This window comes from Pelophylax lessonae (genome assembly GCF_965119305.1).
Source record: "Pelophylax lessonae genome assembly, chromosome: 8".
NCBI lineage: Eukaryota > Metazoa > Chordata > Amphibia > Anura > Ranidae > Pelophylax > Pelophylax lessonae.
The window spans coordinates 197307190-197325218 of NC_138775.1; the positions used below are offsets into that span (position 1 = coordinate 197307190).

An 18029-nucleotide genomic window follows, 5' to 3' on the forward strand; every position below is an offset into this window, starting at 1 on the left:
GGGGGGCAGCCTGTCAGTGCTCAGACCATACACCGCACACTGCATCAAATTGGTCTGCATGGCTGTCGTCCCAGAAGGAAGCCTCTTCTAAAGATTATGCACAAGAAAGCCCGCAAACAGTTTTCTGAAGACAAATAGACTAAGGACCTGGATTACTGGAACCATGTCCTGTGGTCTGATGAGACCAAGATAAACTTATTTGGTTTAGATGGTGTCAAGCGTGTGTGGCGGCAACCAGGTGAGGTGTACAAAGACAAGTGTGTCTTGCCTACAGTCAAGCATGGCGGTGGGAGTGTCATGGTCTGGGGCTGCATGAGTGCTGCCGGCCGGAGTGTACTCATTTTTGTTGCCAGTGGTTTAGACATTAATGGCTCTGTGTTTAGTTATTTTGAGGGGGCAGCAAATTTACACGGTTATACAAGCTGTACACACTACTTTACACTGTAGCAAAGTGTCATTTCTTCAGTGTTGTCACATGAAAAGATAGAATAAAATATTTACAAAAATGTGAGGGGTGTACTCACTTTTGTGAGATACTGTGTGTGTGTGTGTGTGTGTGTGTGTGTGTGTGTGTGTATATATATATATATATATATATATATATATATATATATATATATATATATATATATATACAGGGCTTTTTTTCTCAGAAAATAGGTGCAGGAACTCCCTTTTTCGGACTTTCCCCTTGTCTCCGCCCCTACCTACCTCCATGAACCGTTCCTTGGTTCCACCCACTACCCACCTCCCAGGATCATCCTTTTTAGAAAATACAGAACAAAGTAACATTTGTGGTACTAAGCAATTTGTATGGATTTTTTTATTGATAACAAAAAGCAGTAAAATAGATCCCCTGCAGCCAACAATAATAGACCCCCCAGCAGCAATAGATCCAGCCAGCGACAATGGGTACCCAGCAGCAATAACAGATCTCCCAGCAGACAGCATCAATAGATCCTCCAGCAGCCAGCTACAATAGACTACTCCATAAAGAGTAGATCCCTCCCATCAACAACTGACCCCTCAGCAACATAAGAACCACCCCATTAACAATAGACCCCCCCTGCAAAATGAGATCTCTTCCAGAGACAATATATCCCCCAGCAGCCACACTAGACCTCCCCAGCAGCAATAAACCTTCCTGCTGGAATAGATCCTCGCCAGCAACAATAGATCCCTCAGCAGCCAGCATCAATAGACAATGTTGCATTCCTTGCAATTACATACATTCAATGCTGGAGGTGCCGGAACTGCGTTCCCCCGCGTTCCCGCTGAAAAAAAAATATGTATATATACAAACACACACACTTTTTTCTTTTTTTTGAGGTGGGGGGGGTGGAATCTTGGATTTCCCACACTTTTTTTCTCAGGACTTGACCCCTGAACACATCATATGCACATTTTCAAGTAAACACTGATGCAAGAGAGAATTTTACATTGGAGGAGATTTGTACCTACAAACATCCATGTACATGAGCCCTAACTGCTGATTTTGAAAATACGGTTGTTTTAGAAATCACAATAGCCAAACTATCACTTTGCATTCATATGTAAAAAGCCTTTTATAAGTTTACAAAGCCTTTCTTACTTGCCTCAATCAGTTGCACTTCCGTAGAACATCAGCGCCTATCACACTGCATCAAAATATATACCTGATAATGTATAAGCCGTTGGCAATCTCAACACACATTTTTTTCAGAACTGAATGAGATGCTTAGGTAAAGTACTGTCAGTTATTGGTGTTAATTGTTGATTGCCACTTTGCCCATGTTTTAAAACATCGCTGCTCACTTTGCATAGTGAAATGATGGTTTTTGCATTGACAATACCACACAATTTGGGTAAGATTATGACTTTGAAATTAAATATTGCCATTCATTTAGCTTTAATCACAGGTGAGATTTAAAAGTATATAGTGAAATAGAGCTCATACCAATATTTTTATAAAAGGTAAATGTTCTTCATTCTAAATAAGTATATTGATTGAGTAAAACATTTAAAATCAAAATTACTGTATGAACAGAACAAAAATAAAGCCCAGAAATATGATAAAATGCTGTTTTTATGAAATGTTCTTGGGTATTTTGATCTAATTAAATAAAATCCAGAAAATTAGCACTTGATTTTTTCCACCTTATACTTTTAGTGTGAAATTAACAAATGGGTTTATGTGAATAATTTTTGGATACGTTCCAGCTCTGACTGTAGAGCACATGCTGGAATGGCTCTGAGGTAGAGTTTCACTAAAACTGGTAAGGAAAATTTAGTAATTTCTTAGTAATTTCTTAGTTCAGTGTTCCTGAAGGACATTATACTCTTTTATTAACATTAAGGAAAAAAATTTAAAAAAAAGGCACTCACAAAATCCAGTTGAAAAAAGCACATCTTGCATGCGAAGATAGTGGAAGAGTGCGTGCCAATCACTTGAGAAAAAGAAACATGCCCCCGAAACGCATTGCCATAGTAATCAGGAAGCTGAGCAGGATGTGATCACAACAGGCTTTTTCTCTTACATCCTATGACAGTCGCTGCCCACTCATTCAGTCTTCACCAATGGGTATTGACCTCTTATCCATAGGAGCAAGCTAGGCATAAGACTTGTTAAAAACAAAGTAATTTACATAGACACACCTATGGGGTCTGTCCCACTGGTCCAATACCCCCCTGCTATCAGCCATCCCAACTCAGTTTGTCTTCTGCCTAGTTTGGAGTAAGATAGGCTTCCCTGTGCAGGGGCTACGGTCTCAGCCTTTCTTCTGTTTTTATGATTTTCTTTTCTGCAAATGTTTTTTTCTTCGCATTACTAGCCGTTTATTTGTCAGCGTTTAGTTAGTCGGATCTTCGGATGACGACTGCGTTGCGGAGCTGGGAGTCGCACTGAATGGCCTGGTGTTCCAGGACAGAGGGCCTTACGGAATCCCAGCCCGCCATCGAGCGTTTAGCAGGCTATGCGTACGCCCTGGCCTCGCAAACAACCTGTCCCTGTCCTCAGGGATTAAAAGCCTGCGAGGTGGCCACCTCGCTTGGACGTCTCAACCGTGGTTCCGTGCGTTGCTAGCATCCTGCTTTTTTGGCTGATGGCACCCCCACCGCCTGGGGTGGGAGGCTTCCCGTCAATGAGAGGCACCCACGCCATCGGGTACGGTAAGTACATTCTGTGTGGGGCCTCTGTCTGGGGATGGCAGTCTGATGTGTCTGTGGTATCCCCTCATGTCTGTGCGTTCAGGGCTCACCTTATTCCCGGTCCCTGCGGGGGCTCTACCGCGTCTCGGACGCTATGTGGGGGGTTGTGGGGGTCCCTATCCTGAGTGACACCTTTTGTGGTGTGTTTGGGTGCAGACATGTGCGGCGGCCCGCTGCGGGTTAAAAACCACAGGTCCGCCATTTTAGGTGTGGGCAGCTGCTTGGCTTCACTATGGGCACTTCTGCAGCGGTGTATGTAGTGTATTTTGGTGCCTTCAGGCGCCATCTTGTGTGTGGCAATGTGTTTCTTCGGTGCACATGTCGGTGGCCATCTTTCCGGAGCCTCCTATTACTTTCTATAGGCAACCATCTTCCCTTAGCCTGAGTCCTGTTCAGCCTCCTGCTGTGACATCACTTCCTTTTTCATGCAAAGGAGATCGTCAGGCAAGCATGGTAACACTTGTTGGGGTCTTGTCTTTGCTGTTTTGTGGGGAATATCTCTGGCTATCAGCTTTATTCCTGCCTGCGGGGTCTATCAGTATAGTCCTTGATAGCGGTGTACTGCGGTGGGAACGCCGTGCGATTTAATGGGCCAGCATCATAAAAAATGTTTCTTTATGGAGTCCCAGGACAGCAAATTTCCCCCAGCTTTGTTGGATGATTCAGGCTCCTCTGAATCTTCTGCACTGACTGCTGCACTTGCGACTTTAGCGTCCAAAGTGGATCTGTTGATGGCTGAACGGGATTCTAGGAAAAGGCCTAGGTTTTCTCACTCCTCTGATTCTGAGTCTGATATGGTTGCCGTAGATAGTGTACCCCTTGAGGGGTCTCCTTCCTCCCAGTCTGAGGGGGAGGCGGAGGATGAGGAGGGGGATGATTCCCCCCCTGGGACGGCCTGGGAACGCGCTGCTATGTCTGCGCTTATTACTGCTGTAAAAGATGCACTATATTTGGAGGATAAGCCCAACCCTCCGGGCAAGCGGCCCTCTTTTGGTACCCGCAGATCCCGAAAGGCGGCGCAGGTGTTTCCTTGCCCCGCTGAGTTTCACGAGACAGTGAATGAACGATGGCGCAATTTGAAGCGCAATTTTGTGGTGCCAAAACGGTTTCAACTCCGTTACCGCTTTGCGTCTCCTACGGATTCACGCTGGTCTGTGGCTCCTAAAGTGGATCACACTGTGTCCAGATTGAACAGGGACACTCTGGTGCCCACCAAGGATTCTCCGGTGTTTAGGGAGGCTGGAGGCTGGAATCCCTTGCCCGCCATGCCTCTATGGTGGCGGGTTCCATGCTGAAACCTATTTTTGCCTCCGTCATGGTGTCTCAGGCTGTGGCTGATTGGACCAAGGTGCTCAGGCGCACCCTTGTGGCTGACTCTGCCCCTCCTGCTACTTTGGAGATGGTGGACCAGATTCATCAAGCGGTTATGTATTTGTGTGACGCGGCCCTGGATGAGGCCCTGTTGGCGGCACGCTTGTCTGGTGTCGCAGTACTTAACCGTCGCTTGATTTGGCTGAAGAGCTGGTCGGCTGACTAGACTTCCAGGAAAACGGTGTCCGACATGCCTTATGCGGGGATTCGTCTCTTTGGGGAATCCCTGGACGAATTGGTTAAAGGAGTCACTGGAGGCAAGAGCACTCTGCTACCCCAGAATCCTAAGGGTAAGTTCTTCCGTGGTAAGCGGGGCCCTTCCTTTAAACCGAACCAGGGATCCTTTCGTGCTTTCAAAGTACAAGAAAAGGGGAAACCCTTCAAGGGTCACGGTGGCCAGAGGAAGCCCTGGGCGGGCAAGCCAAAAGCCGCCCAGGCTGGAGTGGCGGCCCAGTCCGCCACTGCCTGAAGGGGCGCTCTCACCCATTCCAGGGGTGGGGGGACGTCTGCGTGGTTTTCTCGAACCTTGGCTGCTCCGGATTCCGGACAGGTGGGTTCAGGAAATCATTCGATCAGGCTACAAGATCGAATTCCTTTCGCGACCAGCGGACAGGTTCTTTCCCTCAAATCTTCATTTGACCCCAGAGCGGTTGCAAGATCTTCATCGGGCGGTTCAGGATCTTCTCGCCCAGGGGGTGATAGTCCTGGTGCCGCGTCGGGACAGATTTCGGGGGTTTTACTCGAATCTGTTCACTGTGCCCAGAAAGGAGGGCAAGGTGCGTCCAATTCTGGACTTGAAAGCTCTGAACCGCTTTGTGCGCATTCAGAAATTCCGCATGGAATCACTCCGTTCGTTGGTAGCATCCCTGAGCCCGGGAGATTTCCTGGCTTCCATCTACCTCAAGGATGCGTATTTACACATCCCCATATTCGAAGGTCATCAGAGGTACCTCCGATTCGCAATCCCGGAGGAACACTATCAGTTTGTGGCGTTACCTTTCGGTCTCGCTTCAGCTCCAAGGGTGTTTACCAAAGTGTTGGCTCCTGTTTTGGGCCTGTTACGGGCACAGGGTATTGCAATCTTGGGATATCTGGACGATCTCCTGTTAAGGTCGAGTGCCAGTCAGAGCCTGCTGCGCGATCTGTCCACTATGGTTCAGACACTCCAGGAGTTCAGATGGACCATCAATGTTTAGAAGTCGACTTTGTCTCCTTCGGTTCGTTACCTCTATTTGGGGATGGTCCTGGACTCCGCCCAAGCGAAGGTGTTTCTGCCGGAGGACAAGCTCCGGACCCTGCAGGACGAGGTCAGGTCCCTCAGGGACAACGAGTCCTTGTCTCTCAGGACCTGAATGCGGTCCCTGGGGTTGATGGTGTGTTAGCTCAATTCTCGTCAGGAGGCAATCACGATGATATTACAGCCCTTCAGTTGCTACCCTCCCAATAAATAATGAATTCACCCTCCATCCAGCTGGGAGTTATGACGACACACAGTACTCAAACTTAGTGCAGTCACAACTGTTTATTTCAAGTTTCGTGCTCCCATTTAAAGGATATTTCGGCAGCAGAAACTGGTTTACAATTCGTAAGTCAATTGAACAGTACAACATCACTCATAGAAACAGTTACATGAAAAGTATTTTGTGTCCTATACATCTGTGTCAATATGGGGTGTCTTGTTATAGTATCGGTCCGTCTGTGTTCAGCTTGTCATGTGTTAATGTAAGCAATTGTCAATCGTTTATGGGTGGCATCAGCAATCTCTTATGCAAAGTGTCTTGTAATCTAAATGCTAAATATCCATCTGTCAAGTGTTCAAATGAATGAATGGAGGGGTGGTTTAACATGTCGTCTAAATGCAAAATACAGCTGGCTAGTCTGACTTGTTAAATCTGTAATTACAGGGGCCACATTTCATCGTAGAATGAGCCCTAACAAAATGTAATATGAAAGATAATTTTTGTAAGGCACGTTGATACACTCTTTCAACCCAACCTTTGACCCCCAACCTTATACATAAGGGTGGGGTCACCTAGAGTCTGTGAATAGCACTATGTGCCCCCCCGGATATGTTGGCTGTGTTCTTGCTGTAAGTGTACATGTCCTACACATGCAGTTCCAGGCAACCACCCAAAAAACCAGTCCCACCAATTGCTACTGATATCTTCCTTAATTTCCTTTGCTAATTCACTTAATGTTTTGATATGACTTTGTATGGATTTTGAATGGTCACTCAAATTGAAACAACACATACCCTCGAAAGAATAACATCCCATGTTGTGCTTCAGCAACAGATAATCAATGGTCAGCCTATTTTGTAATATTGCCTGTCTAGTGCCCTGGAGATCCATTAATAATTCAGCCAGAGCACTAGATGTGTGGTTGAGCCCTTTTGCAAGAGCACAGGCGACCTTACTCAGTTGTCTGTGATTTTCTGTAGCAAGGCCTGGGACTCCAACTAGGGATATGGCCAAAGAAATATATTCCGCTTCAGAGAGCAAATTTACTGCTGAGTCACAGTTGCTTGGGAGAGTGTACCCCAAAGATCTAGGGGACCGTGAGTGGGCAATTGATTGTTTTGGGGGTAGAATTACTGAGAGCCATGAAAGAGTGCATGGACCCCCTGTTATATTTCCTGGGATATATGTCCAACTATGAGTCCCACATGATAGTAGCCATCCCTTAGGGAGCTGGACATTCTTGACATAGCTGGGTTGCATTATTGTATGAATGCATGTCATATTATTGGCAACTGACTTGCACAGACGAGATTCTAAACAGGTGACGTTATATTCTAGGGTGTATGTAGGCTGGCGACTTGGTTGTGTGCACATAGGGATATAGCTTCTATTGCAGGTCATGTTGTAACATACCTCAACGGAGGTTACATATCCTGTATCTACCTCCTACCATTGTCTCTGTGAGTGAATATGAGGATCTGTCACTACGATAAGCATATAGATTTGGATGAGTGTATACATCAGTGTCTTCTATACTTGAGTCAGCCCACACCCCACTATAATAGACTTTTAAAACATTAACTGGGGTAGGAACAGCTAGCAGGCAGGTAGAGAACAAATCATTAGAATTGTAGTGATCAGAAAGGCAAAAGTCAGAAGAGTTCAGTATGTTGGCAGCAATAAACATCCATATGTTGTCCTTTGTGTCCAATAAGCTTGATTTTAACTGTAAAGTGGAGACATGAATGTCTCGTGTCTCTCTCCTTTCCTGGGGTGAGGAAGGGCAAAATGAGGAGAGGTTCTCCGGGTGGTGAGCACATGTTGCCAGTAACCAGACAGTGGCTACTAGTGTTGAGCTTGCTGTAAACAGTACCACTGCTGCAAAAATGGGAAGTTTTACAGGAGTAGGGGTGTCCGTTGGCATTGTACCAATGCGTCTGTCTGGATCCAACTGAAATTCGTCTGGTGCGCGTCACAATCTCCGGTCCGTCGTCGTGGGGTCCAGGGGTGGGGCTTCCGTCTGTCTGGATCCAACTGGAATTCGTCTGGTGCGCGTCACAATCTCCGGTCCGTCGTCGTGGGGTCCAGGGGTGGGGCTTCCTTCAGTCGTGATGCGTGGATCCAAACCGGGGAGTCGTCTGTCAATACCGCTGTTCTGGTCACTGCTTGAACCGTTGCAGGAGGTCCGTAGGGTCAGTCTAGCGACGTCAGCTTATGGAGGGGCCTTCACCAGGATTCTGTCACCAGGCTTGAATGGGTGGGTTGGTGCACCTGTTGGCAAAAGAAACGAGAGCGAGAGATCACCATAATCACTGTTTAATTTTTTAATTACCACATATTCCTCTTGCAAAATCTCTAGATATGAGAATAAATGGACTCATGGGGTTGAGACGGGTCTGAAGTCATTCTGACTTTAGCAAGAATAGCAGGTAAGTACAGAGACAAAAAATACAAGTTTTACAAGAATGGCAGGAGTATTTTGCGCCACTGGGCTTCTGGCCTATAGACAGGCAGCAAAAATAAATGCTAGTGAAACTACTCGCAGCACTGAGGTTTAGGGCCTACAGGAAGGCAGGTAACAGGAAGGATACTTAATGGCACTGTTTTGGGAGAACACAGCATGTCTACACATGCAACAATGGTGAGGACCCTTGGAGGGGTTGAACTGCCTTGTATTCCTCCAAAGGTGGAGATGGGTTAAATTGCAGTCCTCTGACTCACCCAAGCAGGAAGCTACCTAGAACTGAGTATCCCTTGCATGGCTAAGATGTTGTGATCACTGCACAACAGGGAGTGAAATTCAAGCTGTCTTGTGTACATGGACACATAGAGACACACAAAACAGCTAGAAGTCAGTACTCATGCAAACATAAATTTATAAGAGATTGCACAATTGCTTGGTGACACCTGAACAGGAAATTGAAACCAAATGGCCTTGGAGACACAAAATCTGACTTCAAGAACCATTCATATGCAAAACCTGGGCAATGAGTCACTTTTTTGGATGAAAAGAGATCAACTAATTGAATTCACCGCAGGAGGTTACCTTTAAAATTTTATCAAAGTAGTAACGCTGGCATAAATTCATTTTAATTCTTAGCATACTATCAACAAGCCACTTCCATCCTATTTTTTTTTTTTTTTGAATGACAGCTTTCTATTCTACTATTTAACAATACAGATTTCACATACTGCACATCTGATAACGTGCTGTGACATATAAATGACAATCAGCTCACTAGTTTCCAGAGTTACATATGGTATATGTACACAAATCTGTAAAATTTCATTTGTATCCAAGATTATTATATAAGAGTAGTACTACAATATCTGCCTGAGCACATTATCCCATACCAATAATCTTGTCAAGAGAAAAGGTAGTAAAAGCATAAGTGCATAAATTCAACAATTAGTGTTTAGCACCAGAATACAAAAGTATGTACCAATATACCAAAGGAAAACTCTAAAAAAAGACCAGAGATGCTTAATTATCTAAAGCATAGCACCTCATTTATGCCAGAGCTCATATATGTCAAATTTAGAACACATCAAATATCTGACACCCAATAAATAAAAACTTTCTAACACCCATAAAAACAGTCTAATCAATCAGAAAAAAAACATTTTGGAAACAATACTCCCATGAGGTTGGTTGTTGTTGAAGGCTGTGCTTGGTCGTTCTGAAAATCTCAAATTTCACTTATCTGAGGAATAAGCATCAGAAAGGTTTAGTAACAAAACATTTTACTTTTCCTCCTAAAAATAAACCAACGGTTAGAGGAATTGAGCATACAGTAAGCATATCAAACATTTCCTTCCTAACAGTGCACTTTTCTAATACCAAAAATTGTTGACGTCAAATTAATTATTACCACGTGGATTTCTATATTTTTTTGTTATTATTATGGTATACCATAAACTTAAAGAAAAAAAAATTATTATTGTTCACCATGGTTGGGAAAAAAAAATGAGCAGCTCAAAACATTAGTAATTTCTCATTTGAATATAAGAACCCATACGTCACCCATTCTTTAGCAATTCGGAACATTCCTTAACCACTTAAGCCCCGGAGGATTTGGCTGCTAAAGGACCAGGGGTTTTTTTGCGATTTTTTACTGCGTGACTTTAACGGACAATTGCGCGGTCGTGCGACGCTGTACCTAAACGAATTTGACGTCCTTTTTTTCCCACAAACAGAGCTTTCTTTTGGTGGTATTTGATCACCTGTGCGATTTTTTGATCACGCGCTATAAACAAAAAAAGAGCGTAAATTTTGCAAAAATAACAATATTTTTCACATTTTTTTATATGAAATTCCCCAAAAAAAAAAGTAAAAATCAAAATTTTTTAACATTTTTCGGCCAATTTGTTTTATGCTACCTATGTTTGGTAAAAAAAATCGCAAAAAGCGTATTTTGATTGGTTTGCGCAAAAGTTATCGCGTTTACTAACAAAGAGAAAGATTTTTGTCATTTTTGGTGTTTTTTTTTTTAACGCGTAATGGCGGCGATCTGCGATTTTTTTTTCGGTACTGCGACATTGCGGCGGACAGATCGGACCCTTGACTGACATTTTTGACACTTTTGGGGTTACCAGTGACATTACTGCAGTAATCAGTGCTATACATATGCACTGTTACTGCAAAAATGACACTGGCAGGGAAGGGGTTAACTTTATTGGGAAGGGAGGGGTTAAGTGTGTCCTAGGGGCGTGCTTTCTACTGTGTAGGGACATTGCTATTGGTGTAAAAGCAAAGATCAACCGTTCTACATAGTAGAACGGTCAGATCTTTACTTTTACACAGGGAGAACTGACAGGCAGCTTGTTTACACAAGCTGCTCTGTCTTTCTCCCTTCACAGGAGCGATCGTAGTGTGGCCGGCGGACATCGAGTCCGCCGGTCACACGCACTGACTTGCCTGTGAACGAGCCGCGGCGGGCGCGCGCCTCGGCGGGCGCGCGCCCGCTCGCTATAGGCTCGCAAGTCAGTGACAGGCGAGTGACGTACCGATACGTCACTCTGCCTGGCCGGGGCTGACCGCCGCAGTATATAGTCGTGCGGCGGTCGGCAACCGGTTAAAACTTGTTTTCTCTACAAGGCAAAACTGATCGTTAATTTGTATGACAATACAGCTGTTTACAGTGCTTCTTGCTATTACCTGTGTCACAGACCGAAAGAGGTGGGGGGGAGGGGGGTTTGTTTGCTAAAAAGACACTTAGAAAATATATATATATTTTTTAAAAAGCCAGTGATAAAGAAAGAAAAGTTGGTGACACAAAACCTTAATGATGAAAGTTCAAAATTGCTTACGATTTTTAAGGATAGAAATACAATTTTAGTCCTTAAGGTCACACTTTACACACCAAATATATATTTCCTTGCTTCTAAAAGCTGCCATGACCAGCATAGTACGGCAAAATCACATCACTTTTAAAACATAAGTAATAACCACAAAACAAATTATTATGCAACCAATATTCATTTAGTGTTATGAAATGCTTTGCTGATACAACACCTTTAGGAATAGTGTTAAAACGAACACAACATAACGATTCATGGATCTAAGGTTGCCCATACACGATACAATTTTCATACAATCTTCCTAAACGTAAATTTCATCATTTTCTCGGAATTCTCCTTACCTTGAAAATTTCCCATTATCTTAAGCTCAGAATACAAAGTGAGATCAGCTGAGTTTGAAGGTTTATATATCTATGGGTAGTGACATCAGTGTTTATACTTTATTGGAAAAACCTAGTTTCCCAACTTATGTGGTTTCCTGCGTCTAAATAATCAGATTTATACATATCCAACTCATGGTCTGCTGATTAACTATCCTTGGTGGGCAAGACTATACCTTCAAGCTCAGCTTAATATCACATACAATCTCCACATACATCTATACAATGGCATACAATCTTATATAACGACTAAATACACTTAAGTGTCTATACAAATATATACAAGGTTTTGGAGGGGGAATTCACCATCACACACAGTACTGCTTTGTAACCGGGTTCCAGATCCCATTTTATCTTTGGCGCTCCAAGCGCTGGAGTATCAAACCCCATCTTTGGGAATTTCAGATTCCCGGGAGTTGCTAAATTAGCGGTTAACTGGGTACCGTTTATCTACTCTGACAGTATAGGGTAGTAATAATAATAATAAAAATATAATCACTTACCCCATACTGTGTTTCTGGCAGATCCCACTTCTGACACCAAAACTGTTTGCTCAATTCTCGTCAGGAGGCAATCACGATGATATTACAGCCCTTCAGTTGCTGTCCTCCCAATAAATAATGAATTCATCCTCCATCCAGCTGGGAGTTATGACGACACACAGTACTCAAACTTAGTGCAGTCACAACTGTTTATTTCAAGTTTCGTGCTCCCATTTAAAGGATATTTCGGCAGCAGAAACTGGTTTACAATTCGTAAGTCAATTGAACAGTACAACATCACTCATAGAAACAGTTACATGAAAAGTATTTTGTGTCCTATACATATGTGTCAATATGGGGTGTCTTGTTATAGTATCGGTCCGTCTGTGTTCAGCTTGTCATGTGTTAATGTAAGCAATTGTCAATCGTTTATGGGTGGCATCAGCAATCTCTTATGCAAAGTGTCTTGTAATCTAAATGCTAAATATCCATCTGTCAAGTGTTCAAATGAATGAATGGAGGGGTGGTTTAACATGTCGTCTAAATGCAAAATACAGCTGGCTAGTCTGGCTTGTTAAATCTGTAATTACAGGGGCCACATTTCATCGTAGAATGAGCCCTAACAAAATGTAATATGAAAGATAATTTTTGTAAGGCACGTTGATACACTCTTTCATGGTGTCAGCCTTCGAGGCGATACCGTTTGCACAGTTTCACACGCAGTCTCTCCAAGCAGACATACTGGCCAGATGGAACAGGTGTCCTCAGTCCTTGGACCTGAGGGTGTCTCTGAGTCGCCAAACCAGAGTGAATCTTCTGTGGTGGCTCCAGTCCCCGGCCATAGCAGGAGGAAAATCCTTCGGCCGTTGCTGTGGACAGTGATTACCACGGATGCCAGCCTGTCGGGCTGGGGTGGCGTTCTGCCCAGGGCACTTGGTCGGTGTAGGAATCCTCCCTGCTGATAAACATCTTGGAATTGAGAGCGATCAGGCTGTGCCTGCTCCATTGGTGGCTTGCGGTGGCTTGCATCAATCACCAAGGGGGCACCAGGAGTGCTCAGGCGGCCCAGGAAGTGACCAGAGTTCTCTCTTGGGCCGAGACTCATGTCCCGGCGATTTCGGCAGTTCACATTCCGGGTGTGGAGAACTAGCAGGCCGATTATCTGAGCCGCCAGACCCTGGACCAGGGGGAATGGTCCCTGCACCCGGAGGTGTTTCAAATGCTGTGTGCGAGATGGGGATCCCCGGATGTGGATCTTTTTGCGTCCCGGCTAAATAACAAGGTGGGAAGGTTCGTGGCAAGAACGTGCGATCCTCTGGCAGGCGCCTCAGATGCAATGGTGGTGCCTTCGCACCAATATCGTCTGATACATGCCTTCCCCCCGATTCAGCTGTTGTCCCGTTTCCTTCGCAGGTTGGTCTCGGAACCGAAGTAGGTGATTCTGGTGGCCCCGGACTGGCCGCGCCGGTCTTGGTACGCGGACATCATTCAACTGGACATTGAGCCTCCATGGCGGCTGCCGGTACAAGACGATCTACTGTCTCAGGGAACGATCTACCATCCTGCTTTACAGTCGTGGGCTTTAACGGCATGGCTGTTGAAAGCCAGGTCTTGAGAGACAGGGGTCTCTCTCCCGAGGTCATTCCTACTCTGCTCAAGGCTAGGAAGGCCTCATCCGGTAACATCTATTACCATACCTGGAAGGCTTATTTTGCCTGGTGTGAATCCAGGGGCTTCCTTCCTCGCTCCTACTCGGTGGCGAGGGTGCTAGCCTTCCTAAAATCTGGTGTGGACCAGCTCCTTGCGTTAACCACGATTAAGGGCCAGTTGTCTGCACTGGCTGTCCTTTTCCAGCGCCCCTTGGCATCTAACTCTTTGATTCGCACCTTTATTCAAGGTGTGCGTCATTTGGCCCCTCCTTGGAGGGCCCCCTTACCGCCTTGGGACTTGAACTTGGTTCTGTCCGTTTTGCAACGTCCTCCCTTTGGGAACATCAGGGAAATTTCTTTGCCTCCTGCTGTCAAAAAGGTTGCTTTTCTAGTGGCGATCACTTCTGCCCGCAGAGTGTCAGAGTTGGCGGCTTTGTCTTGCCGCTTCCCTTACCTGGTGATTCATAGGGATAAGGTGGTCTTGCGACCTAACCAGTCCTTCCTTCCTAAGGTGGTTTCTGATTTTCACCTTAATGAGGACATTGTTTTGCCTTCACTTTGTGCGAATCCAAAACATCCTAAGGAGTTTGCCTTACATTCGGATTCTCTTTTTGTCCTTCCTGAGGGACCTCGGAAGGGTATGGCTGCGTCTGCCGCGACCATCTCCAAATGGATCAGACAGACGATTGTACAGGCCTATTCCATTAGGGAATGGGTGCCGCCCTTCCCTGTCAAGGCGCACTCTACCAGAGCGGTGAGTGTGTCCTGGGCCTTCCGACATCCGGCTTCGGTGGCCCAGGCGTGCAAGGCTGCGACTTGGTCGTCAGTGCACACCTTTTCCAAATTTTATAAACTTGATGTTCTGGCTTCAGCTGATGCCTCCTTTGGCCGCAAAGTTCTCTGTGCGGCAGTACCTTGAGGGGACCCTGGTTTTGCGGGTCCCTGTCTGTTGGGGTTGTTTGTTCCCCCTTGTTTATTTGCTTTCCTAGGTTGTTGCTCCAGTTGAGCTTTTCTGTTACCCAGAGAGGGTTACCTTTCTGTTCAAGTAAGGTTCCTTTCTCTGACGAGGGTGCTGCGTTGCCTTTGTGACGCTTAAGTTTCCCACCCCTCATGTCTACACTGCTTTGGGACATTCCATTGGTGAAGACTGAATGAGTGGGTGGCGACTGTCAGAGGACGTAAGAGAAAACGGAATTTCTGTAAAATCTTACCGTAAAATTCCTTTCTCTGAGTCCTCTGACAGTCGCCGCCCCGCCCCTCTTTTGGGGTTCTTAGGACTTAACTGCTTGCTACCAAACTGAGTTGGGATGGCTGATAGCAGGGGGGTATTGGACCAGTGGGACAGCCCCCATAGGTGTGTCTATGTAAATTACTTTGTTTTTAACAAGTCTTATGCCTAGCTTGCTCCTATGGATAAGAGGTCAATACCCATTGGTGAAGACTGAATGAGTGGGCGGCAACTGTCAGAGGACTCAGAGAAAGGAATTTTACGGTAAGATTTTACAAAAATTCAGTTTTATCACCCAGTTGCCCAGCCTGGCAGCCCGTAAGGATGAAAAACATGGAGGAAAGGTAATAGCTTTCCTTTAGTGGTGCTTCCAGCTCCAGCAGTGGCTTGCACTCTTCCACCATCTGGCTGTGCAGGGTGCCCCCTCCTCAGCTGGGTTATGTGGGTGCATTCATTTTTAATTCGCATTAGTAAAAATTAAACTAAAACTAAAGGCAAAACTTGTATTAGTTTTGGATAGAGTGGGGGTTTATCCTCACTATTTGTCCTGTTTATCATTATCATTGAGAGTGAAAGTAAAAGAAAATCCCAAATATTGGTTGTCCCCAGAAAAGTAATGGATGCAAAATCTTCCAATGGGGACACTAGTTCTGGTGACCTGGGGGTCTCCAAGGGATTCCCTTAATTTGAAAGGAGTTTTCTCTCTTCTTTTTTGGCTATGGGACAGGAAGTGAAGGTAAATCTCCCCAATGGAACACAGATGGCAAAAATTAAGCCGGCAGGGGTTATGACCCTCCCTTACACATTAAAACAAAAGGTTTTGCCTATACTTCTACTTGATGATAATTGTGCAAGATTGCTGCACTATTTTTTTTTTTTAATTAAATATTTTAGTTGTTCATCTGTCCAATTATGGCTTGTTCTGTGCAGACCTCTACAGTAAATTAGTGGAAGGATTTCTGGTTCCTTTCAGATCAGCTTACCATGAGACATGGTTATGGTGACTTTTCTCTTCTGTTCATTGGCAGACACAGCTCCATATTCTTCACCATAGGGTCATGCTGCCCTCTACAGGAGTAGGACTAGGCAGACAACACAAAAGCTTGGCTACGCCCCGCGGGCCGTCCTCAGCTGGCATAATCACCTTCTCTGCTTAGCCATACATAGTTTTTGTTTGCCTAGTTCAGGAGTAGGACCTAGTCTCCCTGCCGGGCCCAAGGTCCTGGCTTTTTTGTCTATTTGTTGCTGTTTTTTTTTCTGGATTTCTTCCTGGTTTTTCCTTTGGAGATATTCTAGCAACTACCAGCGAGCACGCGCAGACCGTAGCTCCGCGCTCGGTTGGCCGGGACAGAGCCCCTATGACCGGGTCTTTGCCTGAGTTGCAGCATTCCCTTTGGCCGACCGCTTCCCCACTTCGGTTGCGAGGAGGTTCCTGTCTTTGAAGTGTTACCCGCATGCTTTGCTGGATCAGTAAGTAAGGGCCCCCTCCTCTCCTTCCCTGGATGCAGTGTGGGGGCACAGGTACTTGCGGCCTACCACGCTGTGTGGCCGAAAAATTTAGGCTGGCAAAATCTTTAAGACCGATTACATGTTTACTATGGCTGGTGACTTATTGCAGCCTGTTTTGGCCTCTGCTCTGGTGTCTCAGACCCTGACGGTGTGGGCCATGCTTTTGCGTCTGGCCATGGGCGGGCGGCCAGTTTCCCCTCGCCTATGGCAAACTGGAGGATTGGTTTGTTCAGGGTCTGCAGTTTGTCTGCAATGCATCTTTGGATGCGGTACCCATAAGCCTCTAAGCTATCTGTCTTGGCCGTGGCTCTTAGGTGTATTTTGTGGCTGAAGTGTTGGTCTGGGGTTCAAACTTCCAAAAAGGCCCTGACTGAATTGCCTTTTCAGGGTGAGCGCCTGTTCGTGGCTACCCTGGATGACATCATTAGGAGTCTGACGGGGAGTAAGAGTACCTTGCTTCCACAGTCTTGGAAGGTGAAGGTGCCTTGCCTGCAGCGTGTGACTTCCTTTTCAGCCTATGACAAGTTTTTTTCAGGCCTCAGGGACTTCAGAAAAAGGTTTCAAGACCCTCAAAGCCTCTTCAGGAGGTTTCTAGTGGCCTTGGTTTGGGAATCGGAGAGCAGGCTTCTCCAGACCAGCTGACAAGGCCCCTTTGGCATGAATGTTTGCCCCCATCCATATCTGGGGTGGGGGACCGTCTTCGTTGGTTTCAGGGCCGTGGACCTCCCGGGTCATCAACCAGTGGGTCCACAAGGAGATTGTATCCAGTTCCAAGATAGAATTCTGGTTATGTCCTCCGGAAAGGTTCCTTCCTTCCACAATGCACCTGCCCCCGGATCGACTGCAAGCACTGTTGTGAGCAGGGCAGGACTTGTTGTCCCAGAGCATGATCATCCCGGTTTTGGTGTCGGGAGCGTTTTCAGGGGTTTTTTTTCATACCCTGTCATTGTTCCCAGGAAGGAGGACTAGTTCGTCCGATTCTTGACCTCAGGCCCTGAACTGTTTTGTGGGGGTGCAATAATTCAGAATCTAGTCCTTTCAAACAGTGGTGGCGTCCCTGCATCAAGGGGGTTCCCTGGTTTCTGCCTACCTGCCCATTCTAATTTACACCCGGCTTCAACGTTTCCTCCACTTCGCTGTGAGAAAGGAGCACTATCAGTTTGTGATGTTACCCTTCGGTATAGCCTCCACTCCACTCCTGGTTCCGACCAGGAGATTGGATTATTTGGGGCTGACTCTTGGTTTCAGCTCTAGTCGGAGTATTTCTTCCTCTAGAAAAGTTTCAGAAGTTGCATTCTGTGATTCAACTGTTGCTAACCCACACGTGGTCGTACATGCAAGTGTTGGGCCTGATGGTGTCCACCTTTTTGAGGCAGTTCCATTTGCACAGTTCTACACGAGACTCCTTCAAAAGAAGAGTCTGGTCAAATGGGACAAGTGCCCCAAGTCGCTGGACAAGGTGT

The 18029-nt window shown here is 45.7% G+C and overlaps 1 pseudogene across 1 annotated transcript in view; it reads right to left on the reverse strand.

The window, feature by feature from the left end:
• Window positions 1–6608: 6608 nt before the first annotated feature.
• Window positions 6609–18029, reverse strand: part of LOC309562220 — a 30527-nt pseudogene continuing 19106 nt past the window's right edge. The window contains exon 2 of the transcript in view: window positions 6609–7877. The product of the transcript in view is annotated as an uncharacterized misc_RNA (transcript). The remainder of the gene's footprint in view (window positions 7878–18029) is intronic.